The following is a 24,797-nucleotide window of genomic DNA, read 5'->3' as shown; positions in this document are numbered from 1 at the left end:
GCGAGAGTTGTGATCTCGCTGACAAAACCGTCGTGTCTGCCGTGCATGCGCATATCCTCGTTAGTAGAGTGGTCAATATCCCCGCCTGTCACGCGGGAGACCGGGGTTCGATTGCCGAACGGGGAGCAGTAATTTTTTAGTTACCATAGAGTGGAAATTGAACCTGCACTGCTATACCAATCGGCAAAATAATCTTCGTTCTCTCCATCTCCTCCAGAGTAAGCTAATATAATGGGGAAACTCTAGCGCCAGGTGTCTTTGTTTTTTTTCTTCTCCCACTGAAACAGTCATGTCAAGCTAGAGTTGTGATCTCGCTGACAACACCGTCGTGTCTTCCGTGCATACACATGTCCTCGTTAGTATAGTGGTCAGTATCCCCGCCTGTCACGCGGGAGACCGGGGTTCGATTTCCCGACGGGGAGCAGTAATTTTTTAGTTACCAAAGGGTGGAAATTGAACCTGCACTGCTATACCATTCGGCAAAATAATCTTCGTTTTCTCCATCTCCTCCAGAGTAAGCTAACATAATGTGGAAGCTCTAGCGCCAGGTGTCTTTGTTTTTTTTCCTCTCCCACTGAAACAGTCATTTCAAGCTAGAGTTGTGATCTCGCAGACAATACCGTCGTGTCTGCCGTGCATGCGCATATCCTCGTTAGTATAGTGGTCAGTATCCCCGCCTGTCACGCGGGAGACCGGGGTTCGATTCCCCGACAGGGAGCAGTAATCTTTTAGTTACCATAGGGTGGAAATTCAACCTGCACTAATATACCATTCGGCAAAATAATCTTCGTTTACTCCATCTCCTCCAGAGTAAGCTAATATAATGGAGAAGCTCTAGTTCCAGGTCTCTGTTTTTTTTCTCTCCCACTGAAACAGTCGTGTCAAGCAAGAGTGTTGATCTCGCAGACAACACCGTCTAGTCTGCCGTCCTGCGCATATCCTCGTTAGTATAGTGGTCAGTATCCCTGCCTGTCACGCGGGAGACCGGGGTTTAATTCCCCGACGGGGAGCAGTGATTTTTTAGTTGCCATAGGGTGGAATTGAACCTGTACTGCTATACCAATCGGCAAAATTATCTTCGTTCTCTCCATCTCCTCCAGAGTAAGCTAATATAATGGGAAAACTCTAGCGCCAGGTGTCTTCGTTTTTTCCCTCTCCCACTGAAACAGTCATGTCAAGCTAGAGTTGTGATCTCGCTGACAACACCGTCGTGTCTTCCGTGCATACACATATCCTCGATAGTATAGTGGTCAGTATCCCCGCCTGTCACGCGGGAGACCGGGGTTTGATTCCCCGACAGGGAGCAGTAATTTTTTAGTTACCATAGGGTGGAAATTCAACCTGCACTAATATACCATTCGGCAAAATAATCTTCGTTTTCTCCATCTCCTCCAGAGTAAGCTATTATATTGGGGAAGCTCTAGCGCCAGGTGTCTGTTTTTTTTTCTTTCCCACTGAAACAGTCGTGTCAAGCTAGAGTGTTGATCTCGCAGACAAAACCGTCGTGTCTGCCGTCGTGCGCATATCCTCGTTAGTATAGTGGTCAGTATCCCTGCCTGTCACGCAGAAAACCGGGGTTTAATTCCCCGACGGGGAGCAGTAATTTTTTAGTTACCATAGGGCGGAAATTCAACCTGCACTAATATATCATTCGGCAAAATAATCTTCGTTTTCTCCATCTCCTCCAGAGTAAGCTAATATAATGGGGAAGCTCTAGCACCAGGTGTTCTTTTTTTCTGTCCCACTGAAACAGTCATGTCAAGCTAGAGTTGTGATCTCGCTGACAACACCGTCGTGTCAGCCGTGCATGCGCATATCCTCGTTAGTATAGTGGTCAGTATCCCCGCCTGTCACGCGGGAGACCGGGGTTCGATTGCCGAACGGGGAGCAGTAATTTTTTAGTTACCATAGAGGGGAAATTGAACCTGCACTGCTATACCAATCGGCAAAATAATCTTCGTTCTCTCCATCTCCTACAGAGTAAGCTAATATAATGAGGAAACTCTAGCGCCAGGTGTCTTTGTTTTTTTTCCTCTCCCACTGAAACAGTCATGTCAAGCTAGAGTTGTGATCTCGCTGACAACACCGTCGTGTCGGCCGTGCATGCGCATAACCTCGTTAGTATAGTTGTCAGTATCGCCGCCTGTCACGCGGAAGACCGGGGTTCGATTCCCCGACGGGGAGCAGTAATTTTTAAGTTACCATAGTGTGGAAATTCAACCTGCACTAATATATCATTCGGCAAAATAATCTTCGTTTTCTCCATCTCCCCCAGAGTAAGCTAATATAATGGGGAATCTCTAGCGCCAGGTGTTCTTTTTTTCTGTCCCACTGAAACAGTCATGTCAAGCTAGAGTTGTGATCTCGCTGACAACACCGTCGTGTCAGCCGTGCATGCGCATATCCTCGTTAGTATAGTTGTTAGTATCCCCGCCTGTCACGCGGGAGACCGGGGTTTATTTCCCCGACGGGGAGCAGTAATTTTTTAGTTACCATAGGGAAGAAATTCAACCTGCACTAATATATCATTCGGCAAAATAATCTTCGTTTTCTCCATCTCCTCCAGAGTAAGCTAATATAATGGGGAAGCTCTAGCGCCAGGTGTTCTTTTTTTCTGTCCCACTGAAACAGTCATGTCAAGCTAGAGTTGTGATCTCGCTGAACACACCGTCGTGTCGGCCGTGCATGCGCATATCCTCGTTAGTATAGTTGTCAGTATCCCCGCCTGTCACGCGGGAGACCGGGGTTCGATTCCCCGACGGGGAGCAGTAATTTTTAAGTTACCATAGTGTGGAAATTCAACCTGCACTAATATATCATTCGGCAAAATAATCTTCGTTTTCTCCATCTCCCCCAGAGTAAGCTAATATAATGGGGAAGCTCTAGCGCCAGGTGTTCTTTTTTTCTGTCCCACTGAAACAGTCATGTCAAGCTAGAGTTGTGATCTCGCTGACAACACCGTCGTGTCAGCCGTGCATGCGCATATCCTCGTTAGTATAGTTGTTAGTATCCCCGCCTGTCACGCGGGAGACCGGGGTTCGATTCCCCGACGGGGAGCAGTAATTGTTTAGTTACCATAGGGTGGAAATTCAACCTGCACTAATATATCATTCGGCAAAATAATCTTCGTTTTCTCCATCTCCCCCGGAGTAAGCTAATATAAAGGGGAAGCTCTAGCGCAAGGTGTTTTTTTTCTGTCCCACTGAAAAAGTCATGTCAAGCGAGAGTTGGGATCTCGCTGACAACACCGTCGTGTCTGCCGTGCATGCGCATATCCTCGTTAGTATAGTGGTCAGTATCCCCGCCTGTCACGCGGGAGACCGGGGTTCGATTGCCGAACGGGGAGCAGTAACTTTTTAGTTACCATAGAGGGGAAATTGAACCTGCACTGCTATACCAATCGGCAAAATAATCTTCGTTCTCTCCATCTCCTCCAGAGTAAGCTAATATAATGGGGAAACTCTAGCGCCAGGTGTCTTTGTTTTTTTTCCTCTCCCACTGAAACAGTCATGTCAAGCTAGAGTTGTGATCTCGCAGACAATACCGTCGAGTCTGCCGTCGATGCGCATATCCTCGTTAGTATAGTGGTCAGTATCCCCGCCTGTCACGCGGGAGACCGGGGTTCGATTCCCCGACGGGGAGCAGTAATCTTTTAGTTACCATAGGGTGAAAATTCAACCTGCACTAATATACCATTCAGCAAAATAATCTTCGTTTACTCCATCTCCTCCAGAGTAAGCTAATATAATGGAGAAGCTCTAGTTCCAGGTGTCTGTTTTTTTTCTCTCCCACTGAAACAGTCGTGTCAAGCAAGAGTGTTGATCTCGCAGACAACGCCGTCTAGTCTGCCGTCCTGCGCATATCCTCGTTAATATAGTGGTCAGTATCCCTGCGTGTCACGCGGGAGACCGGGGTTTAATTCCCCGACGGGGAGCAGTGATTTTTTAGTTGCCATAGGGTGGAAATTGAACCTGCACTGCTATACCAATCGGCAAAATAATCCTCGTTCTCTCCATCTCCTCCCGAGTAAGCTAATATAATGGGAAAACTCTAGCGCCAGGTGTCTTTGTTTTTTCCCTCTCCCACTGAAACAGTCATGTCAAGCTAGAGTTGTGATCTCGCTGAACACACCGTCGTGTCTTCCGTGCATACACATATCCTCGTTAGTATAGTGGTCAGTATCCCCGCCTGTCACGCGGGAGACCGGGGTTTAATTCCCCGACAGGGAGCAGTAATTTTTTAGTTACCATAGGGTGGAAATTCAACCTGCACTAATATATCATTCGGCAAAATAATCTTCGTTTTCTCCATCTCCTCCAGAGTAAGCTAATATAATGGGGAAGCTCTAGCGCCAGGTGTTCTTTTTTTCTGTCCCACTGAAACAGTCACTTCAAGCTAGAGTTGTGATCTCGCAGACAATACCGTCGTGTCTGCCGTGCATGCGCATATCCTCCTTAGTATAGTGGCCAGTATCCCCGCCTGTCACGCGGGAGACCGGGGTTTATTTCCCCGACGGGGAGCAGTAATTTTTTAGTTACCATAGGGAAGAAATTCAACCTGCACTAATATATCATTCGGCAAAATAATCTTCGTTTTCTCCATCTCCTCCAGAGTAAGCTAATATAATGGGGAAGCTCTAGCGCCAGGTGTTCTTTTTTTCTGTCCCACTGAAACAGTCATGTCAAGCTAGAGTTGTGATCTCGCTGAACACACCGTCGTGTCGGCCGTGCATGCGCATATCCTCGTTAGTATAGTTGTCAGTATCCCCGCCTGTCACGCGGGAGACCGGGGTTCGATTCCCCGACGGGGAGCAGTAATTTTTAAGTTACCATAGTGTGGAAATTCAACCTGCACTAATATATCATTCGGCAAAATAATCTTCGTTTTCTCCATCTCCCCCAGAGTAAGCTAATATAATGAGGAAGCTCTAGCGCCAGGTGTTCTTTTTTTCTGTCCCACTGAAAGAGTCATGTCAAGCTAGAGTTGTGATCTCGCTGACAACACCGTCGTGTCAGCCGTGCATGCGCATATCCTCGTTAGTATAGTTGTCAGTATCCCCGCCTGTCACGCGGGAGACCGGGGTTTGATTCCCCGACGGGGAGCAGTAATTGTTTAGTTACCATAGGGTGGAAATTCAACCTGCACTAATATATCATTCGGCAAAATAATCTTCGTTTTCTCCATCTCCCCCGGAGTAAGCTAATATAAAGGGGAAGCTCTAGCGCAAGGTGTTTTTTTTCTGTCCCACTGAAAAAGTCATGTCAAGCGAGAGTTGGGATCTCGCTGACAACACCGTCGTGTCTGCCGTGCATGCGCATATCCTCGTTAGTATAGTGGTCAGTATCCCCGCCTGTCACGCGGGAGACCGGGGTTTAATTCCCCGACGGGGAGCAGTAATTTTTTAGTTACCATAGGGTGGAAATTGAACTTGCACTGCTATACCAATCGGCAAAATAATCTTCGTTCTCTCCATCTCCTCCAGAGTAAGCTAATAGAATGGGAAAACTCTAGCGCCAGGTGTCTTTGTTTTTTTTCCTCTCCCACGTAAACAGTCATGTCAAGCTAGAGTTGTGATCTCGCAGACAGCACCGTCGTGTCTGCCGTGCATGCGCATATCCTCGTTAGTATAGTGGTCAGTATCCCCGCCTGTCACGTGGGAGACCGGGGTTCGATTCCCCGATGGGCAGCATTAATTTTTTAGTTTCCATAGGTTGGAAATTGACCGGCACTGCTATACCATTCTGCAAAATAATCTTCGTTCTCTCCATCTCCTCCAGAGTAAGCTAATATAATGTGGAAGCTCTAGCGCCAGGTGTCTTTGTTTTTTTTCCTCTCCCACCGAAACGGTCATGTCAAGCTAGAGTTGTGATCTCGAAGACAATACCGTCGTGTCTGCCGTGCATGCGCATATCCTCGTTAGTATAGTTGTCAGTATCCCCGCCTGTCACGCGGGAGACCGGGGTTCGATTCCCCGACGGGGAGCAGTAATCTTTTAGTTACCATAGGGTGGAAATTCAACCTGCACTAATATACCATTCGGCAAAATAATCTTCGTTTTCTCCATCTCCTCCAGAGTAAGCTATTATATTGGGGAAGCTCTAGCGCCAGGTGTCTGTTTTTTTTTCTTTCCCACTGAAACAGTCGTGTCAAGCTAGAGTGTTGATCTCGCAGACAAAACCGTCGTGTCTGCCGTCATGCGCATATCCTCGTTAGTATAGTGGTCAGTATCCCTGCCTGTCACGCAGAAGACCGGGGTTTAATTCCCCGACGGGGAGCAGTAATTTTTTAGTTACCATAGGGCGGAAATTCAACCTGCACTAATATATCATTCGGCAAAATAATCTTCGTTTTCTCCATCTCCTCCAGAGTAAGCTAATATAATGGGGAAGCTCTAGCGCCAGGTGTTCTTTTTTTCTGTCCCACTGAAACAGTCATGTCAAGCTAGAGTTGTGATCTCGCTGACAACACCGTCGTGTCAGCCGTGCATGCGCATATCCTCGTTAGTATAGTTGTCAGTATCCCCGCCTGTCACGCGGGAGACCGGGGTTCGATTCCCCGACGGGGAGCAGTAATTTTTTAGTTACCATAGGGTGGAAATTCAACCTGCACTAATATATCATTCGGCAAAATAATCTTCGTTTTCTCCATCTCCCCCGGAGTAAGCTAATATAATGAGGAAGCTCTAGCGCAAAAAGTGTTTTTTCTGTCCCACTGAAAAAGTCATGTCAAGCGAGAGTTGGGATCTCGCTGACAACACCGTCGTGTCTGCCGTGCATGCGCATATCCTCGTTAGTATAGTGGTTAGTATCCCCGCCTGTCACGCGGGAGACCGGGGTTCGATTGCCGAACGGGGAGCAGTAATTTTTTAGTTACCATAGAGGGGAAATTGAACCTGCACTGCTATACTAATCGGCAAAATAATCTTCATTCTCTCCATCTCCTCCAGAGTAAGCTAATATAATGGGGAAACTCTAGCGCCAGGTGTCTTTGTCTTTTTCCTCTCCCACTGAAACAGTCATGTCAAGCTAGAGTTGTGATCTCGCAGACAATACCGTCGAGTCTGCCGTCGATGCGCATATCCTCGTTAGTATAGTGGTCGGTATCCCCGCCTGTCACGCGGGAGACCGGGGTTCGATTCCCCGACGGGGAGCAGTAATCTTTTAGTTACCATAGGGTGGAAATTCAACCTGCACTAATATACCATTCGGCAAAATAATCTTCGTTTACTTCATCTCCTCCAGAGTAAGCTAATATAATGGAGAAGCTCTAGTTCCAGGTGTCTGTTTTATTTCTCTCCCTCTGAAACAGTCGTGTCAAGCAAGAGTGTTGATCTCGCAGACAACACCGTCTAGTCTGCCGTCCTGCGCATATCCTCGTTAGTATAGTGGTCAGTATCCCTGCCTGTCACGCGGGAGACCGGGGTTTAATTCCCCGACGGGGAGCAGTGATTTTTTAGTTGCGATAGGGTGGATATTGAACCTGTACTGCTATACCAATCGGCAAAATAATCTTCGTTCTCTCCATCTCCTCCAGAGTAAGCTAATATAATGGGAAAACTCTAGCGCCAGGTGTCTGTTTTTTCCCTCTCCCACTGAAACAGTCATGTCAAGCTAGAGTTGTGATCTCGCTGACGACACCGTCGTGTCTTCCGTGCATACACATATCCTCGTTAGTATAGTGGTCAGTATCCCCGCCTGTCACGCGGGAGACCGGGGTTTAATTCCCCGACAGGGAGCAGTAATTTTTTAGTTACCATAGGGTGGAAATTCAACCTGCACTAATATACCATTCGGCAAAATAATCTTCGTTTTCTCCATCTCTTCCAGAGTAAGCTATTATATTGGGGAAGCTCTAGCGCCAGGTGTCTGTTTTTTTTCTTTCCCACTGAAACAGTCGTGTCAAGCTAGAGTGTTGATCTCGCAGACAAAACCGTCGTGTCTGCCGTCGTGCGCATATCCTCGTTAGTATAGTGGTCAGTATCCCTGCCTGTCACGCAGAAGACCGGGGTTTAATTCCCCGACGGGGAGCAGTAATTTTTTAGTTACCATAGGGCGGAAATTCAACCTGCACTAATATATCATTCGGCAAAATAATCTTCGTTTTCTCCATCTCCTCCAGAGTAAGCTAATATAATGGGGAAGCTCTAGCGCCAGGTGTTCTTTTTTTCTGTCCCACTGAAACAGTCATGTCAAGCTAGAGTTGTGATCTCGCTGACAACACCGTCGTGTCAGCCGTGCATGCGCATATCCTCGTTAGTATAGTGGTCAGTATCCCCGCCTGTCACGCGGGAGACCGGGGTTCGATTGCCGAACGGGGAGCAGTAATTTTTTAGTTACCATAGATGGGAAATTGAACCTGCACTGCTATACCAATCGGCAAAAAAATCTTCGTTCTCTCCATCTCCTACAGAGTAAGCTAATATAATGGGGAAACTCTAGCGCCAGGTGTCTTTGTTTTTTGTCTCTCCCACTGAAACAGTCATGTCAAGCTAGAGTTGTGATCTCGCTGACAACACCGTCGTGTCGGCCGTGCATGCGCATAACCTCGTTAGTATAGTTGTCAGTATCCCCGCCTGTCACGCGGGAGACCGGGGTTCGATTCCCCGACGGGGAGCAGTAATTTTTATGTTACCATAGTGTGGAAATTCAACCTGCACTAATATATCATTCGGCAAAATAATCTTCGTTTTCTCCATCTCCTCCAGAGTAAGCTAATATAATGGGGAAGCTCTAGCGCCAGGTGTTCTTTTTTTCTGTCCCACTGAAACAGTCACTTCAAGCTAGAGTTGTGATCTCGCAGACAATACCGTCGTGTCTGCCGTGCATGCGCATATCCTCCTTAGTATAGTGGCCAGTATCCCTGCCTGTCACGCGGGACACCGGGGTTTAATTCCCCGACGGGGAGCAGTGATTTTTTAGTTGCCATAGGGTGGAAATTGAACCTGCACTGCTATACCAATCGGCAAAATAATCCTCGTTCTCTCCATCTCCTCCAGAGTAAGCTAATATAATGGGAAAACTCTAGCGCCAGGTGTTTTTGTTTTTTCCCTCTCCCACTGAAACAGTCATGTCAAGCTAGAGTTGTGATCTCGCTGACAACACCGTCGTGTCTTCCGTGCATACACATATCCTCGTTAGTATAGTGGTCAGTATCCCCGCCTGTCACGCGGGAGACCGGGGTTTAATTCCCCGACAGGGAGCAGTAATTTTTTAGTTACCATAGGGTGGAAATTCAACCTGCACTAATATATCATTCGGCAAAATAATCTTCGTTTTCTCCATCTCCTCCAGAGTAAGCTAATATAATGGGGAAGCTCTAGCGCCAGGTGTTCTTTTTTTCTGTCCCACTGAAACAGTCATGTCAAGCTAGAGTTGTGATCTCGCTGACAACACCGTCGTGTCAGCCGTGCATGCGCATATCCTCGTTAGTATAGTGGTCAGTATCCCCGCCTGTCACGCGGGAGACCGGGGTTCGATTGCCGAACGGGGAGCAGTAATTTTTTAGTTACCATAGATGGGAAATTGAACCTGCACTGCTATACCAATCGGCAAAAAAATCTTCGTTCTCTCCATCTCCTACAGAGTAAGCTAATATAATGGGGAAACTCTAGCGCCAGGTGTCTTTGTTTTTTGTCTCTCCCACTGAAACAGTCATGTCAAGCTAGAGTTGTGATCTCGCTGACAACACCGTCGTGTCGGCCGTGCATGCGCATAACCTCGTTAGTATAGTTGTCAGTATCCCCGCCTGTCACGCGGGAGACCGGGGTTCGATTCCCCGACGGGGAGCAGTAATTTTTATGTTACCATAGTGTGGAAATTCAACCTGCACTAATATATCATTCGGCAAAATAATCTTCGTTTTCTCCATCTCCTCCAGAGTAAGCTAATATAATGGGGAAGCTCTAGCGCCAGGTGTTCTTTTTTTCTGTCCCACTGAAACAGTCACTTCAAGCTAGAGTTGTGATCTCGCAGACAATACCGTCGTGTCTGCCGTGCATGCGCATATCCTCCTTAGTATAGTGGCCAGTATCCCTGCCTGTCACGCGGGACACCGGGGTTTAATTCCCCGACGGGGAGCAGTGATTTTTTAGTTGCCATAGGGTGGAAATTGAACCTGCACTGCTATACCAATCGGCAAAATAATCCTCGTTCTCTCCATCTCCTCCAGAGTAAGCTAATATAATGGGAAAACTCTAGCGCCAGGTGTTTTTGTTTTTTCCCTCTCCCACTGAAACAGTCATGTCAAGCTAGAGTTGTGATCTCGCTGACAACACCGTCGTGTCTTCCGTGCATACACATATCCTCGTTAGTATAGTGGTCAGTATCCCCGCCTGTCACGCGGGAGACCGGGGTTTAATTCCCCGACAGGGAGCAGTAATTTTTTAGTTACCATAGGGTGGAAATTCAACCTGCACTAATATATCATTCGGCAAAATAATCTTCGTTTTCTCCATCTCCTCCAGAGTAAGCTAATATAATGGGGAAGCTCTAGCGCCAGGTGTTCTTTTTTTCTGTCCCACTGAAACAGTCACTTCAAGCTAGAGTTGTGATCTCGCAGACAATACCGTCGTGTCTGCCGTGCATGCGCATATGCTCCTTAGTATAGTGGCCAGTATCCCCGCCTGTCACGCGGGAGACCGGTGTTTATTTCCCCGACGGGGAGCAGTAATTTTTTAGTTACCATAGGGAAGAAATTCAACCTGCACTAATATATCATTCGGCAAAATAATCTTCGTTTTCTCCATCTCCTCCAGAGTAAGCTAATATAATGGGGAAGCTCTAGCGCCAGGTGTTCTTTTTTTCTGTCCCACTGAAACAGTCATGTCAAGCTAGAGTTGTGATCTCGCTGAACACACCGTCGTGTCGGCCGTGCATGCGCATATCCTCGTTAGTATAGTTGTCAGTATCCCCGCCTGTCACGCGGGAGACCGGGGTTCGATTCCCCGACGGGGAACAGTAATTTTTAAGTTACCATAGCGTGGAAATTCAACCTGCACTAATATATCATTCGGCAAAATAATCTTCGTTTTCTCCATCTCCCCCAGAGTAAGCTAATATAATGGGGAAGCTCTAGCGCCAGGTGTTCTTTTTTTCTGTCCCACTGAAACAGTCATGTCAAGCTAGAGTTGTGATCTCGCTCACAACACCGTCGTGTCAGCCGTGCATGCGCATATCCTCGTTAGTATAGTTGTCAGTATCCCCGCCTGTCATGCGGGAGACCGGGGTTTGATTCCCCGACGGGGAGCAGTAATTGTTTAGTTACCATAGGGTGGAAATTCAACCTGCACTAATATATCATTCGGCAAAATAAACTTCGTTTTCTCCATCTCCCCCGGAGTAAGCTAACATAAAGGGGAAGCTCTAGCGCAAGGTGTTTTTTTTCTGTCCCACTGAAAATGTCATGTCAAGCGAGAGTTGGGATCTCGCTGACAACACCGTCGTGTCTGCCGTGCATGCGCATATCCTCGTTAGTATAGTGGTCAGTATCCCCGCCTGTTACGCGGAAGACCGGGGTTTAATTCCCCGACGGGGAGCAGTAATTTTTTAGTTACCATAGGGTGGAAATTGAACTTGCACTGCTATACCAATCGGCAAAATAATCTTCGTTCTCTCCATCTCCTCCAGAGTAAGCTAATAGAATGGGAAAACTCTAGCGCCAGGTGTCTTTGTTTTTTTTTCCTCTCCCACTGAAACAGTCATGTCAAGCTAGAGTGGTGATCTCGCTGACAGCACCGTCGTGTCTGCCGTGCATGCGCATATCCTCGTTAGTATAGTGGTCAGTATCCCCGCCTGTCACGTGGGAGACCGGGGTTCGATTCCCCGATGGGCAGCATTAATTTTTTAGTTTCCATAGGTTGGAAATTGACCTGCACTGCTATACCATTCGGCAAAATAATCTTCGTTCTCTCCATCTCCTCCAGAGTAAGCTAATATAATGTGGAAGCTCTAGCGCCAGGTGTCTTTGTTTTTTTTCCTCTCCCACTGAAACGGTCATGTCAAGCTAGAGTTGTGATCTCGAAGACAAAACCGTCGTGTCTGCCGTCGTGCGCATATCCTCGTTAGTATAGTGGTCCGTATCCCTGCCTGTCACGCAGAAGACCGGGGTTTAATTCCCCGACGGGGAGCAGTAATTTTTTAGTTACCATAGAGGGGAAATTGAACCTGCACTGCTATACTAATCGGAAAAATAATCTTCGTTCTCTCCATCTCCTCCAGAGTAAGCTAATATAACGGGGAAACTCTAGCGCCAGGTGTATTTGTTTTTTTTCCTCTCCCACGGAAACAGTCATGTCAAGCTAGAGTTGTGATCTCGCAGACAATACCGTCGAGTCTGCCGTCGTTGCGCATATCCTCGTTAGTATAGTGGTCAGTATCCCCGCCTGTCACGCGGGAGACCGGGGTTCGATTCTCGACGGGGAGCAGTAATCTTTTAGTTACCATAGGGTGGAAATTCAACCTGCACTAATATACCATTCGGCAAAATAATCTTCGTTTACTCCATCTCCTCCAGAGTAAGCTAATATAATAGAGAAGCTCTAGTTCCAGGTTTCTGTTTTTTTTCTCTCCCACTGAAACAGTCGTGTCAAGCAAGAGTGTTGATCTCACAGACAACACCGTCGTGTCTGCCGTCATGCGCATATCCTCGTTAGTATAGTGGTCAGTATCCCTGCCTGTCACGCTGGAGACCGGGGTTTAATTCCCCGACAGGGAGCAGTAATTTTTTAGTTACCATAGGGTGGAAATTGAACTTGCACTGCTATACCAATCGGCAAAATAATCTTCGTTCTCTCCATCTCCTGCAGAGTAAGCTAATAGAATGGGAAAACTCTAGCGCCAGGTGTTGTTTTTTTTCCTCTCCCACTGAAACAGTCATGTCAAGCTAGAGTTGTGATCTCGCTGACAACACCGTCGTGTCTTCCGTGCATACACATATCCTCGTTAGTATAGTTGTCAGTATCCCCGCCTGTCACGCGGGAGACCGGGGTTCGATTCCCCGACGGGGAGCAGTAATTTTTAAGTTACCATAGTGTGGAAATTCAACCTGCACTAATATATCATTCGGCAAAATAATCTTCGTTTTCTCCATCTCCCCCAGAGTAAGCTAATATAATGGGGAAGCTCTAGCGCCAGGTGTTTTTTTTCTGTCCCACTGAAAAAGTCATGTCTAGCTAGAGTTGTGATCTCGCTGATAGCACCGTCGTGTCTGCCGTGCATACGCATATCCTCGTTAGTATAGTGGTCAGTATCCCCGCCTGTCACGCGGGAGACCGGGGTTCGATTCCCCGACGGGGAGCAGTAATCTTTTAGTTACCATAGGGTGGAAATTCAACCTGCACTAATATATCATTCGGCAAAATAATCTTCGTTTTCTCCATCTCCCTCGGAGTAAGCTAATATAATGGGGAAGCTCTAGCGCCAGGTGTTTTTTTTCTGTCCCACTGAAAAAGTCATGTCAAGCGAGAGTTGTGATCTCGCTGACAAAACCGTCGTGTCTGCCGTGCATGCGCATATCCTCGTTAGTATAGTGGTCAGTATCCCCGCCTGTCACGCGGGAGACCGGGGTTCGATTGCCGAACGGGGAGCAGTAATTTTTTAGTTACCATAGGGTGGAAATTCAACCTGCACTAATATATCATTCGGCAAAATAATCTTCGTTTTCTCCATCTCCTCCAGAGTAAGCTAATATAATGGGGAAGCTCTTGCGCCAGGTGTTCTTTTTTTCTGTCCCACTGAAAAAGTCATGTCAAGCTAGAGTTGTGATCTCGCTGACAACACCGTCGTGTCGGCAGTGCATGCGCATATCCTCGTTAGTATAGTTGTCAGTATCCCCGCCTGTCACGCGGGTAACCGGGGTTCGATTCCCCGACGGGGAGCAGTAATTTTTAAGTTACCATAGTGTGGAAATTCAACCTGCACTAATATATCATTCGGCAAAATAATCTTCGTTGTCTCCATCTCCCCCAGAGTAAGCTAATATAATGGGGAAGCTCTAGCGCCAGGTGTTCTTTTTTTCTGTCCCACTGAAACAGTCATGTCAAGCTAGAGTTGTGATCTCGCTGACAACACCGTCGTGTCAGCCGTGCATGCGCATATCCTCGTTAGTATAGTTGTCAGTATCCCCGCCTGTCACGCGGGAGACCGGGGTTCGATTTCCCGATGGGGAGCAGTAATTTTTTAGTTACCATAGGGTGGAAATTCAACCTGCACTAATATATCATTCGGCAAAATAATCTTCGTTTTCTCCATCTCCCCCGGAGTAAGCTAATATAATGGGGAAGCTCTAGCGCAAGGTGTTTTTTTTTCTGTCCCATTGAAAAAGTCATGTCAAGCGAGAGTTGGGATCTCGCTGACAACACCGTCGTGTCTGTCGTGCATGCGCATATCCTCGTTAGTATAGTGGTCAGTATCCCCGCCTGTCACGCGGGAGACCGGGGTTCGATTGCCGAACGGGGAGCAGTAATTTTTTAGTTACTATAGAGGGGAAATTGAACCTGCACTGCTATACCAATCGGCAAAATAATCTTCGTTCTCTCCATCTCCTACAGAGTAAGCTAATATAATGGGGAACTCTAGCGCCAGGTGTCTTTGTTTTTTTTCCTCTCCCACTGAAACAGTCATGTCAAGCTAGAGTTGTGATCTCGCAGACAATACCGTCGAGTCTGCCGTCGATGCGCATATCCTCGTTAGTATAGTGGTCAGTATCCCCGCCTGTCACGCGGGAGACCGGGGTTCGATTCCCCGACGGGGAGCAGTAATCTTTTAGTTACCATAGGGTGGAAATTCAACCTGCACTAATATACCATTCGGCAAAATAATCTTCGTTTACTCCATCTCCTCCAGAGTAAGCTAATATAATGAAGAAACTGTAGTTCCAGGTTTCTGTTTTTTTTTCTCTCCCACTGAAACAGTCGTGTCAAGCAAGAGTGTTGATCTCGCAGACAACACCGTCGTGTCTGCCGTCATGCGCATATCCTCGTTAGTATAGTGGTCAGTATCCCTGCCTGTCACGCGGGAAACCGGGGTTTAATTCCCCGACGGGGAGCAGTAATTTTTAGTTACCATAGGGTGGAAATTGAACTTGCACTGCTATACCAATCGGCAAAATAATCTTCGTTCTCTCCATCTCTTCCAGAGTAAGCTAATAGTATGGGAAAACTCTAGCGCCAGGTGTCTTTGTTTTTTTTCCTCTCCCACTGAAACAGTCATGTCAAGCTAGAGTTGTGATCTCGCTGACAACACCGTCGTGTCTGCCGTGCATGCGCAAATCCTCGTTAGTATAGTTCTCAGTATCCCCGCCTGTCACGCGGGAGACCGGGGTTCGATTCCCCGACGGGGAGCAGTAATCTTTTAGTTACCATAGGGTGGAAATTCAACCTGCACTAATATACCATTCGGCAAAATAATCTTCGTTTACTCCATCTCCTCCAGAGTAAGCTAATATAATGGAAAAGCTCTAGTTCCAGGTGTCTGTTTTTTTTCTCTCCCACTGAAACAGTCGTGTCAAGCAAGAGTGTTGATCTCGCAGACAACACCGTCTAGTCTGCCGTCCTGCGCATATCCTCGTTAGTATAGTGGTCAGTATCCCCGCCTGTCACGCGGGAGACCGGGGTTTAATTCCCCGACGGGGAACAGTGATTTTTTAGTTGCCATAGGGTAGAAATTGAACCTGCACTGCTATACCAATCGGCAAAATAATCTTCGTTCTCTCCATCTCCTCCAGAGTAAGCTAATATAATGGGAAAACTCTAGCGCCAGGTGTCTTTGTTTTTTCCCTCTCCCACTGAAACAGTCATGTCAAGCTAGAGTTGTGATCTCGCTGACAACACCGTCGTGTCTTCCGTGCATACACATATCCTCGTTAGTATAGTTGTCAGTATCCCCGCCTGTCACGCGGGAGACCGGGGTTCGATTCCCCGACGGGGAGCAGTAATTTTTAAGTTACCATAGTGTGGAAATTCAACCTGCACTAATATATCATTCGGCAAAATAATCTTCGTTTTCTCCATCTCCCCCAGAGTAAGCTAATATAATGGGGAAGCTCTAGCGCCAGGTGTTCTTTTTTTCTGTCCCACTGAAACAGTCATGTCAAGCTAGAGTTGTGATCTCGCTGACAACACCGTCGTGTCAGCCGTGCATGCGCATATCCTCATTAGTATAGTTGTCAGTATCCCCGCCTGTCACGCGGGAGACCGGGGTTCGATTTCCCGACGGGGAGCAGTAATTTTTTAGTTACCATAGGGTGGAAATTCAACCTGCACTAATATATCATTCGGCAAAATAATCTTCGTTTTCTCCATCTCCCCCGGAGTAAGCTAATATAATGGGGAAGCTCTAGCGCAAGGTGTTTTTTTTTCTGTCCCATTGAAAAAGTCATGTCAAGCGAGAGGCTGGATCTCGCTGACAACACCGTCGTGTCTGCCGTGCATGCGCATATCCTCGTTAGTATAGTGGTCAGTATCCCCGCCTGTCACGCGGGAGACCGGGGTTCGATTGCCGAACGGGGAGCAGTAATTTTTTAGTTACCATAGAGGGGAAATTGAACCTGCACTGCTATACCAATCGGCAAAATAATCTTCGTTCTCTCCATCTCCTACAGAGTAAGCTAATATAATGGGGAAACTCTAGCGCCAGGTGTCATTGTTTTTTTCCCTCTCCCACTGAAACAGTCATGTCAAGCTAGAGTTGTGATCTCGCAGACAATACCGTCGAGTCTGCCGTCGATGCGCATATCCTCGTTAGTACAGTGGTCAGTATCCCCGCCTGTCACGCGGGAGACCGGGGTTCGATTCCCCGACGGGGAGCAGTAATCTTTTAGTTACCATAGGGTGGAAATTCAACCTGCACTAATATACCATTCGGCAAAATAATCTTCGTTTACTCCATCTCCTCCAGAGTAAGCTAATATAATGGAGAAGCTCTAGTTCCAGGTTTCTGTTTTTTTTTCTCTCCCACTGAAACAGTCGTGTCAAGCAAGAGTGTTGATCTCGCAGACAACACCGTCGTGTCTGCCGTCATGCGCATATCCTCGTTAGTATAGTGGTCAGTATCCCTGCCTGTCACGCGGGAGACCGGGGTTTAATTCCCCGACGGGGAGCAGTAATTTTTTAGTTACCATAGGGTGGAAATTGAACTTGCACTGCTATACCAATCGGCAAAATAATCTTCGTTCTCTTCATCTCTTCCAGAGTAAGCTAATAGTATGGGAAATCTCTAGCGCCAGGTGTCTTTGTTTTTTTTCCTCTCCCACTGAAACAGTCATGTCAAGCTAGAGTTGTGATCTCGCTGACAACACCGTCGTGTCTGCCGTGCATGCGCAAATCCTCGTTAGTATAGTTCTCAGTATCCCCGCCTGTCATGCGGGAGACCGGGGTTCGATTCCCCGACGGGGAGCAGTAATCTTTTAGTTACCATAGGGTGGAAATTCAACCTGCACTAATATACCATTCGGCAAAATAATCTTCGTTTACTCCATCTCCTCCAGAGTAAGCTAATATAATGGAAAAGCTCTAGTTCCAGGTGTCTGTTTTTTTTCTCTCCCACTGAAACAGTCGTGTCAAGCAAGAGTGTTGATCTCGCAGACAACACCGTCTAGTCTGCCGTCCTGCGCATATCCTCGTTAGTATAGTGGTCAGTATCCCCGCCTGTCACGCGGGAGACCGGGGTTTAATTCCCCGACGGGGAGCAGTGATTTTTTAGTTGCCATAGGGTAGAAATTGAACCTGCACTGCTATACCAATCGGCAAAATAATCCTCGTTCTCTCCATCTCCTCCAGAGTAAGCTAATATAATGGGAAAACTCTAGCGCCAGGTGTCTTTGTTTTTTCCCTCTCCCACTGAAACAGTCATGTCAAGCTAGAGTTGTGATCTCGCTGACAACACCGTCGTGCCTTCCGTGCATACACATATCATCGTTAGTATAGTGGTCAGTATCCCCGCCTGTCACGCGGGAGACCGGGGTTTAATTGCCCGACAGGGAGCAGTAATTTTTTAGTTACCATAGGGTGGAAATTCAACCTGCACTAATATATGATTCGGCAAAATAATCTTCGTTTTCTCCATCTCCTCCAGAGTAAGCTAATATAATGGGGAAGCTCTAGCGCCAGGTGTTCTTTTTTTCTGTCCCACTGAAACAGTCACTTCAAGCTAGAGTTGTGATCTCGCAGACAATACCGTCGTGTCTGCCGTGCATGCGCATATCCTCCTTAGTATAGTGGCCAGTATCCCCGCCTGTCACGCGGGAGACCGGGGTTTAATTCCCCGACGGGGAGCAGTAATTTTTTAGTTACCATAGGGAAGAAATTCAACCTGCACTAATATATCATTCGGCAAAATAATCTTCGTTTTCTCCATCTCCTCCAGAGTAAGCTAATATAATGGGGAAGCTCTAGCGCCAGGTGTTCTTTTTTTCTGTCCCACTGAAACAGTCATGTCAAGCTAGAGTTGTGATCTCGCTGAACACACCGTCGTGTCGGCCGTGCATGCGCATATCCTCGTTAGTATAGTTGTCAGTATCCCCGCCTGTCACGCGGGAGACCGGGGTTCGATTCCCCGACGGGGAGCAGTAATTTTTAAGTTACCATAGTGTGGAAATTCAACCTGCACTAATATATCATTCGGCAAAATAATCTTCGTTTTCTCCATCTCCCCCAGAGTAAGCTAATATAATGGGGAAGCTCTAGCGCCAGGTGTTCTTTTTTTCTGTCCCACTGAAACAGTCATGTCAAGTTAGAGTTGTGATCTCGCTGACAACACCGTCGTGTCAGCCCTGCATGCGCATATCCTCGTTAGTATAGTTGTCAGTATCCCCGCCTGTCACGCGGGAGACCGGGGTTCGATTCTTCGACGGGGAGCAGTAATTGTTTAGTTACCATAGGGTGGAAATTCAACCTGCACTAATATATCATTCGGCAAAATAATCTTCGTTTTCTCCATCTCCCCCGGAGTAAGCTAATATAAAGGGGAAGCTCTAGCGCAAGGTGTTTTTTTTTTCTGTCCCACTGAAAAAGTCATGCCAAGCGAGAGTTGGGATCTCGCTGACAACACCGTCGTGTCTGCCGTGAATGCGCATATCCTCGTTAGTATAGTGGTCAGTATCCCCGCCTGTCACGCGGGAGACCGGGGTTTAATTCCCCGACGGGGAGCAGTAATTTTTTAGTTACCATAGGGTGGAAATTGAACTTGCACTGCTATACCAATCGGCAAAATAATCTTCGTTCTCTCCATCTCCTCCAGAGTAAGCTAATAGAATGGGAAAACTCTAGCGCCAGGTGTCTTTGTTTTTTTTCCTCTCCCACTGAAACAGTCATGTCAAGCTAGAGTTGTGATCTCGCTGACAGCACCGTCGTGTCTGCCGTGCATGCGCATATCCTGGTTAGTATAGTGGTCATTATCCCCGCCTGTCACGTGGGAGACCGGGGTTCGATTCCCCGATGGGCAGCATTAATTTTTTAGTTTCCATAGGTTGGAAATTGACCTGCACTGCTATACCATTCGGCAAAATAATCTTCGTTCTCTCCATCTCCTCCAGAGTAAGCTAATATAATGTGGAAGCTCTAGCGCCAGGTGTCTTTGTTTTTTTTCCTCTCCCACTGAAACGGTCATGTCAAGCTAGAGTTGTGATCTCGAAGACAATACCGTCGTGTCTGCCGTGCATGCGCATATCCTCGTTAGTATAGTGGTCAGTATCCCCGCCTGTCACGCGGGAGACCGGGGTTCGATTCCCCGACGGGGAGCAGTAATCTTTTAGTTACCATAGGGTGGAAATTCAACCTGCACTGCTATACCATTCGGCAAAATAATCTTCGTTCTCTCCATCTCCTCCAGAGTAAGCTAATATAATGTGGAAGCTCTAGCGCCAGGTGTCTTTGTTTTTTTTCCTCTCCCACTGAAACGGTCATGTCAAGCTAGAGTTGTGATGTCGCAGACAACACCGTCGTGTCTGCCGTGCATGCGCATATTCTCGTTAGTATAGTGGTTAGTATCCCCGCCTGTCACGCGGGAGACCGGGGTTCGATTGCCGAACGGGGAGCAGTAATTTTTTAGTTACCATAGAGGGGAAATTGAACCTGCACTGCTATACTAATCGGCAAAATAATCTTCGTTCTCTCCATCTCCTCCAGAGTAAGCTAATATAATGGGGAAACTCTAGCGCCAGGTGTCTTTGTTTTTTTCCCTCTCCCACTGAAACAGTCATGTCAAGCTAGAGTTGTGATCTCGCTGACAACAGCGTCGTGTCTTCCGTGCATACACATATCCTCGTTAGTATAGTGGTCAGTATCCCCGCCTGTCACGCGGGACACCGGGGTTTAATTCCCCGACAGGGAGCAGTAATTTTTTAGTTACCATAGGGTGGAAATTCAACCTGCACTAATATATCATTCGGCAAAATAATCTTCGTTTTCTCCATCTCCCCCAGAGTAAGCTAATATAATGGGGAAGCTCTAGCACCAGGTGTTCTTTTTTTCTGTCCCACTGAAACAGTCATGTCAAGCTAGAGTTGTGATCTCGCTGACAACACCGTCGTGTCAGCCGTGCATGCGCATATCCTCGTTAGTATAGTTGTCAGTATCCCCGCCTGTCACGTGGGAGACCGGGGTTCGATTCTTCGACGGGGAGCAGTAATTGTTTAGTTACCATAGGGTGGAAATTCAACCTGCACTAATATATCATTCGGCAAAATAATCTTCGTTTTCTCCATCTCCCCCGGAGTAAGCTAATATAAAGGGGAAGCTCTAGCGCAAGGTGTTTTTTTTTCTGTCCCACTGAAAAAGTCATGTCAAGCGAGAGTTGGGATCTCGCTGACAACACCGTCGTGTCTGCCGTGCATGCGCATATCCTCGTTAGTATAGTGGTCAGTATCCCCGCCTGTCACGCGGGAGACCGGGGTTTAATTCCCCGACGGGGAGCAGTAATTTTTTGGTTACCATAGGGTGGAAATTGAACTTGCACTGCTATACCAATCGGCAAAATAATCTTCGTTCTCTCCATCTCCTCCAGAGTAAGCTAATAGAATGGGAAAACTCTAGCGCCAGGTGTCTTTGTTTTTTTTCCTCTCCCACTGAAACAGTCATGTCAAGCTAGAGTTGTGATCTCGCTGACAGCACCGTCGTGTCTGCCGTACATGCGCATGTCCTGGTTAGTATAGTGGTCAGTATCCCCGCCTGTCACGTGGGAGACCGGGGTTCGATTCCCCGATGGGCAGCATTAATTTTTTACTTTCCATAGGTTGGAAATTGACCTGCACTGCTATACCATTCGGCAAAATAATCTTCGTTCTCTCCATCTCCTCCAGAGTAAGCTAATATAATGTGGAAGCTCTAGCGCCAGGTGTCTTTGTTTTTTTTCCTCTCCCACTGAAACGGTCATGTCAAGCTAGAGTTGTGATCTCGAAGACAATACCGTCGTGTCTGCCGTGCATGCGCATATCCTCGTTAGTATAGTGGTCAGTATCCCCGCCTGTCACGCGGGAGACCGGGGTTCGATTCCCCGACGGGGAGCAGTAATCTTTTAGTTACCATAGGGTGGAAATTCAACCTGCACTGCTATACCATTCGGCAAAATAATCTTCGTTCTCTCCATCTCCTCCAGAGTAAGCTAATATAATGTGGAAGCTCTAGCGCCAGGTGTCTTTGTTTTTTTCCTCTCCCACTGAAACGGTCATGTCAAGCTAGAGTTGTGATCTCGCAGACAAAACCGTCGTGTCTGCCGTCGTGCGCATATCCTCGTTAGTATAGTGGTCAGTATCCCTGCCTGTCACGCAGAAGACCGGGGTTTAATTCCCCGACGGGGAGCAGTAATTTTTTAGTTACCATAGGGCGGAAATTCAACCTGCACTAATATATCATTCGGCAAAATAATCTTCGTTTTCTCCATCTCCTCCAGAGTAAGCTAATATAATGGGGAAGCTCTAGCGCCAGGTGTTATTTTTTTCTGTCCCACTGAAACAGTCATGTCAAGCTAGAGTTGTGATCTCGCTGACAACACCGTCGTGTCAGCCGTGCATGCGCATATCCTCGTTAGTATAGTAGTCAGTATCCCCGCCTGTCACGCGGGAGACCGGGGTTCGATTCCCCGACGGGGATCAGTAATTTTTTAGTTACCATAGGGTGGAAATTCAACCTGCACTAATATATCATTCGGCAAAATAATCTTCGTTTTCTCCATCTCCCCCGGAGTAAGCTAATATAATGGGGAAGCTCTAGCGCAAGGAGTTTTTTTCTGTCCCACTGAAAAAGTCTTGTCAAGCGAGAGTTGGGATCTCGCTGACAACACCGTCGTGTCTGCCGTGCATGCGCATATCCTCGTTAGTATAGTGGTTAGTATCCCCGCCTGTCACGCGGGAGACCGGGGTTCGATTGCCGAACGGGGAGCAGTAATTTTTTAGTTACCATAGGGTGGAAATTGAACTTGCACTGCTATACCAATCGGCAAAATAATCTTCGTTCTCTCCATCTCCTCCAGAGTAAGCTAATAGAATGGGGAAGCTCTAGCGCCAGGTGTTCTTTTTTTCTGTCCCACTGAAACAGTCACTTCAAGCTGGAGTTGTGATCTCGTAGACAATACCGTCGTGTCTGCCGTGCATGCGCATATCCTCGTTAGTATAGTGGCCAGTATCCCCGCCTGTCACGCGGGAGACCGGGGTTTAATTCCCCGACGGGGAGCAGTAATTTTTTAGTTACCATAGGGCGGAAATTCAACCTGCACTAATATATTATTCGGCAAAATAATCTTCGTTTTCTCCATCTCCTCCAGAGTAAGCTAATATAATGGGGAAGCTCTAGCGCCAGGTGTTCTTTTTTTCTGTCCCACTGAAAAAGTCATGTCAAGCTAGAGTTGTGATCTCGCTGACAACACCGTCGTTTCGGCCGTGCATGCGCATATCCTCGTTAGTATAGTTGTCAGTATCCCCGCCTGTCACGCGGGAGACTGGGGTTCGATTCCCCGACGGGGAGCAGTAATTTTTAAGTTACCATAGTGTGGAAATTCAACCTGCACTAATATATCATTCGGCAAAATAGTCTTAGTTTTCTCCATCTCCCCCAGAGTAAGCTAATATAATGGGGAAGCTCTAGTGCCAGGTTTTCTTTTTTTCTGTCCCACTGAAACAGTCATGTCAAGCTAGAGTTGTGATCTCGCTGACAACACCGTCGTGTCAGCCGTGCATGCGCATATCCTCGTTAGTATAGTTGTCAGTATCCCCGCCTGTCACGCGGGAGACCGGGGTTCGATTTCCCGACGGGGAGCAGTAATTTTTTAGTTACCATAGGGTGGAAATTCAACCTGCACTAATATATCATTCGGCAAAATAATCTTCGTTTTCTCCATCTCCCCCGGAGTAAGCTAATATAATGGGGAAGCTCTAGCGCAAGGTGTTTTTTTTTCTGTCCCATTGAAAAAGTCATGTCAAGCGAGAGTTGGGATCTCGCTGACAACACCGTCGTGTCTGCCGTGCATGGGCATATCCTCGTTAGTATAGTGGTCAGTATCCCCGCCTGTCACGCGGGAGACCGGGGTTCGATTGCCGAACGGGGAGCAGTAATTTTTTAGTTACCATAGAGGGGAAATTGAACCTGCACTGCTATACCAATCGGCAAAATAATCTTCGTTCTCTCCATCTCCTACAGAGTAAGCTAATATAATAGGGAAACTCTAGCGCCAGGTGTCTTTGTTTTTTTTCCTCTACCACTGAAACAGTCATGTCAAGCTAGAGTTGTGATCTCGCAGACAATACCGTCGAGTCTGCCGTCGATGCGCATATCCTCGTTAGTATAGTGGTCAGTATCCCCGCCTGTCACGCGGGAGACCGGGGTTCGATTCCCCGATGGGGAGCAGTAATCTTTTAGTTACCATAGGGTGGAAATTCAACCTGCACTAATATACCATTCGGCAAAATAATCTTCGTTTACTCCATCTCCTCCAGAGTAAGCTAATATAATGGAGAAGCTCTAGTTCCAGGATTTGTTTTTTTTTCTCTCCCACTGAAACAGTCGTGTCAAGCAAGAGTGTTGATCTCGCAGACAACACCGTCGTGTCTGCCGTCATGCGCATATCCTCGTTAGTATAGTGGTCAGTATCCCTGCCTGTCACGCGGGAGACCGGGGTTTAATTCCCCGACGGGGAGCAGTAATTTTTTAGTTACCATAGGGTGGAAATTGAACTTGCACTGCTATACCAATCGGCAAAATAATCTTCGTTCTCTCCATCTCCTCCAGAGTAAGCTAATAGAATGGGAAAACTCTAGCGCCAGGTGTCTTTGTTTTTTTTTCCTCTCCCACTGAAACGGTCACCTCAAGCTAGAGTTGTGATCTCGAAGACACTACCGTCGTGTCTGCCGTGCATACACATATCCTCGTTAGTATAGTGGTCAGTATCCCCGCCTGTCACGCGGGAGACCGGGGTTTAATTCCCCGACAGGGAGCAGTAATTCTTTAGTTACGATAGGGTGGAAATTCAACCTGCACTGATATATCATTCGGCAAAATAATCTTCGTTTTCTCCATCTCCCCCAGAGTAAGCTAATATAATGGGGAAGCTCTAGCACCAGGTGTTCTTTTTTTCTGTCCCACTGAAACAGTCATGTCAAGCTAGAGTTGTGATCTCGCTGACAACACCGTCGTGTCTGCCGTGCATGCGCATATCCTCGTTAGTATAGTGGTCAGTATCCCCGCCTGTCACGCGGGAGACCGGGGTTTAATTCCCCGACGGGGAGCAGTAATTTTTTGGTTACCATAGGGTGGAAATTGAACTTGCACTGCTATACCAATCGGCAAAATAATCTTCGTTCTCTCCATCTCCTCC

The 24,797-nt window shown here is 47.3% G+C and overlaps 31 non-coding genes across 31 annotated transcripts; all 31 read left to right on the top strand.

Annotated features, from left to right (window-relative positions):
• Positions 1–350: 350 nt before the first annotated feature.
• Positions 351–422, top strand: TRNAD-GUC (transfer RNA aspartic acid (anticodon GUC)). Its single transcript has one exon. It is a non-coding gene; the product is annotated as a tRNA-Asp (tRNA).
• Positions 423–646: 224 nt separating this feature from the next.
• Positions 647–718, top strand: TRNAD-GUC (transfer RNA aspartic acid (anticodon GUC)). The gene has a single exon. It is a non-coding gene; the product is annotated as a tRNA-Asp (tRNA).
• Positions 719–938: 220 nt separating this feature from the next.
• TRNAD-GUC (transfer RNA aspartic acid (anticodon GUC)) lies at positions 939–1,010 on the top strand. Its single transcript has one exon. It is a non-coding gene; the product is annotated as a tRNA-Asp (tRNA).
• Positions 1,011–2,694: 1,684 nt separating this feature from the next.
• TRNAD-GUC (transfer RNA aspartic acid (anticodon GUC)) lies at positions 2,695–2,766 on the top strand. The gene has a single exon. It is a non-coding gene; the product is annotated as a tRNA-Asp (tRNA).
• Positions 2,767–2,985: 219 nt separating this feature from the next.
• Positions 2,986–3,057, top strand: TRNAD-GUC (transfer RNA aspartic acid (anticodon GUC)). Its single transcript has one exon. It is a non-coding gene; the product is annotated as a tRNA-Asp (tRNA).
• Positions 3,058–3,570: 513 nt separating this feature from the next.
• On the top strand, positions 3,571–3,642 carry TRNAD-GUC (transfer RNA aspartic acid (anticodon GUC)). Its single transcript has one exon. It is a non-coding gene; the product is annotated as a tRNA-Asp (tRNA).
• A 1,097-nt stretch (positions 3,643–4,739) lies between these two features.
• Positions 4,740–4,811, top strand: TRNAD-GUC (transfer RNA aspartic acid (anticodon GUC)). Its single transcript has one exon. It is a non-coding gene; the product is annotated as a tRNA-Asp (tRNA).
• Positions 4,812–5,319: 508 nt separating this feature from the next.
• TRNAD-GUC (transfer RNA aspartic acid (anticodon GUC)) lies at positions 5,320–5,391 on the top strand. The gene has a single exon. It is a non-coding gene; the product is annotated as a tRNA-Asp (tRNA).
• A 519-nt stretch (positions 5,392–5,910) lies between these two features.
• On the top strand, positions 5,911–5,982 carry TRNAD-GUC (transfer RNA aspartic acid (anticodon GUC)). Its single transcript has one exon. It is a non-coding gene; the product is annotated as a tRNA-Asp (tRNA).
• A 512-nt stretch (positions 5,983–6,494) lies between these two features.
• TRNAD-GUC (transfer RNA aspartic acid (anticodon GUC)) lies at positions 6,495–6,566 on the top strand. Its single transcript has one exon. It is a non-coding gene; the product is annotated as a tRNA-Asp (tRNA).
• Positions 6,567–7,078: 512 nt separating this feature from the next.
• TRNAD-GUC (transfer RNA aspartic acid (anticodon GUC)) lies at positions 7,079–7,150 on the top strand. The gene has a single exon. It is a non-coding gene; the product is annotated as a tRNA-Asp (tRNA).
• A 220-nt stretch (positions 7,151–7,370) lies between these two features.
• TRNAD-GUC (transfer RNA aspartic acid (anticodon GUC)) lies at positions 7,371–7,442 on the top strand. Its single transcript has one exon. It is a non-coding gene; the product is annotated as a tRNA-Asp (tRNA).
• Positions 7,443–10,881: 3,439 nt separating this feature from the next.
• Positions 10,882–10,953, top strand: TRNAD-GUC (transfer RNA aspartic acid (anticodon GUC)). Its single transcript has one exon. It is a non-coding gene; the product is annotated as a tRNA-Asp (tRNA).
• Positions 10,954–12,932: 1,979 nt separating this feature from the next.
• TRNAD-GUC (transfer RNA aspartic acid (anticodon GUC)) lies at positions 12,933–13,004 on the top strand. The gene has a single exon. It is a non-coding gene; the product is annotated as a tRNA-Asp (tRNA).
• A 217-nt stretch (positions 13,005–13,221) lies between these two features.
• Positions 13,222–13,293, top strand: TRNAD-GUC (transfer RNA aspartic acid (anticodon GUC)). Its single transcript has one exon. It is a non-coding gene; the product is annotated as a tRNA-Asp (tRNA).
• A 1,384-nt stretch (positions 13,294–14,677) lies between these two features.
• On the top strand, positions 14,678–14,749 carry TRNAD-GUC (transfer RNA aspartic acid (anticodon GUC)). The gene has a single exon. It is a non-coding gene; the product is annotated as a tRNA-Asp (tRNA).
• An 808-nt stretch (positions 14,750–15,557) lies between these two features.
• Positions 15,558–15,629, top strand: TRNAD-GUC (transfer RNA aspartic acid (anticodon GUC)). Its single transcript has one exon. It is a non-coding gene; the product is annotated as a tRNA-Asp (tRNA).
• A 223-nt stretch (positions 15,630–15,852) lies between these two features.
• On the top strand, positions 15,853–15,924 carry TRNAD-GUC (transfer RNA aspartic acid (anticodon GUC)). Its single transcript has one exon. It is a non-coding gene; the product is annotated as a tRNA-Asp (tRNA).
• An 805-nt stretch (positions 15,925–16,729) lies between these two features.
• TRNAD-GUC (transfer RNA aspartic acid (anticodon GUC)) lies at positions 16,730–16,801 on the top strand. Its single transcript has one exon. It is a non-coding gene; the product is annotated as a tRNA-Asp (tRNA).
• A 221-nt stretch (positions 16,802–17,022) lies between these two features.
• Positions 17,023–17,094, top strand: TRNAD-GUC (transfer RNA aspartic acid (anticodon GUC)). Its single transcript has one exon. It is a non-coding gene; the product is annotated as a tRNA-Asp (tRNA).
• Positions 17,095–17,610: 516 nt separating this feature from the next.
• TRNAD-GUC (transfer RNA aspartic acid (anticodon GUC)) lies at positions 17,611–17,682 on the top strand. Its single transcript has one exon. It is a non-coding gene; the product is annotated as a tRNA-Asp (tRNA).
• An 805-nt stretch (positions 17,683–18,487) lies between these two features.
• TRNAD-GUC (transfer RNA aspartic acid (anticodon GUC)) lies at positions 18,488–18,559 on the top strand. The gene has a single exon. It is a non-coding gene; the product is annotated as a tRNA-Asp (tRNA).
• A 510-nt stretch (positions 18,560–19,069) lies between these two features.
• Positions 19,070–19,141, top strand: TRNAD-GUC (transfer RNA aspartic acid (anticodon GUC)). Its single transcript has one exon. It is a non-coding gene; the product is annotated as a tRNA-Asp (tRNA).
• Positions 19,142–19,660: 519 nt separating this feature from the next.
• On the top strand, positions 19,661–19,732 carry TRNAD-GUC (transfer RNA aspartic acid (anticodon GUC)). Its single transcript has one exon. It is a non-coding gene; the product is annotated as a tRNA-Asp (tRNA).
• Positions 19,733–20,833: 1,101 nt separating this feature from the next.
• On the top strand, positions 20,834–20,905 carry TRNAD-GUC (transfer RNA aspartic acid (anticodon GUC)). The gene has a single exon. It is a non-coding gene; the product is annotated as a tRNA-Asp (tRNA).
• A 519-nt stretch (positions 20,906–21,424) lies between these two features.
• Positions 21,425–21,496, top strand: TRNAD-GUC (transfer RNA aspartic acid (anticodon GUC)). The gene has a single exon. It is a non-coding gene; the product is annotated as a tRNA-Asp (tRNA).
• Positions 21,497–22,009: 513 nt separating this feature from the next.
• On the top strand, positions 22,010–22,081 carry TRNAD-GUC (transfer RNA aspartic acid (anticodon GUC)). The gene has a single exon. It is a non-coding gene; the product is annotated as a tRNA-Asp (tRNA).
• Positions 22,082–22,588: 507 nt separating this feature from the next.
• TRNAD-GUC (transfer RNA aspartic acid (anticodon GUC)) lies at positions 22,589–22,660 on the top strand. The gene has a single exon. It is a non-coding gene; the product is annotated as a tRNA-Asp (tRNA).
• A 1,096-nt stretch (positions 22,661–23,756) lies between these two features.
• On the top strand, positions 23,757–23,828 carry TRNAD-GUC (transfer RNA aspartic acid (anticodon GUC)). The gene has a single exon. It is a non-coding gene; the product is annotated as a tRNA-Asp (tRNA).
• Positions 23,829–24,048: 220 nt separating this feature from the next.
• On the top strand, positions 24,049–24,120 carry TRNAD-GUC (transfer RNA aspartic acid (anticodon GUC)). Its single transcript has one exon. It is a non-coding gene; the product is annotated as a tRNA-Asp (tRNA).
• A 516-nt stretch (positions 24,121–24,636) lies between these two features.
• On the top strand, positions 24,637–24,708 carry TRNAD-GUC (transfer RNA aspartic acid (anticodon GUC)). Its single transcript has one exon. It is a non-coding gene; the product is annotated as a tRNA-Asp (tRNA).
• Positions 24,709–24,797: the final 89 nt, after the last annotated feature.

This window comes from Rhipicephalus microplus, chromosome 9 (genome assembly GCF_043290135.1).
Source record: "Rhipicephalus microplus isolate Deutch F79 chromosome 9, USDA_Rmic, whole genome shotgun sequence".
Classification (NCBI taxonomy): domain Eukaryota; kingdom Metazoa; phylum Arthropoda; class Arachnida; order Ixodida; family Ixodidae; genus Rhipicephalus; species Rhipicephalus microplus.
Note: the sequence above shows the minus strand (reverse complement) of the source record. Positions and strands in the feature narration are given on the sequence as shown.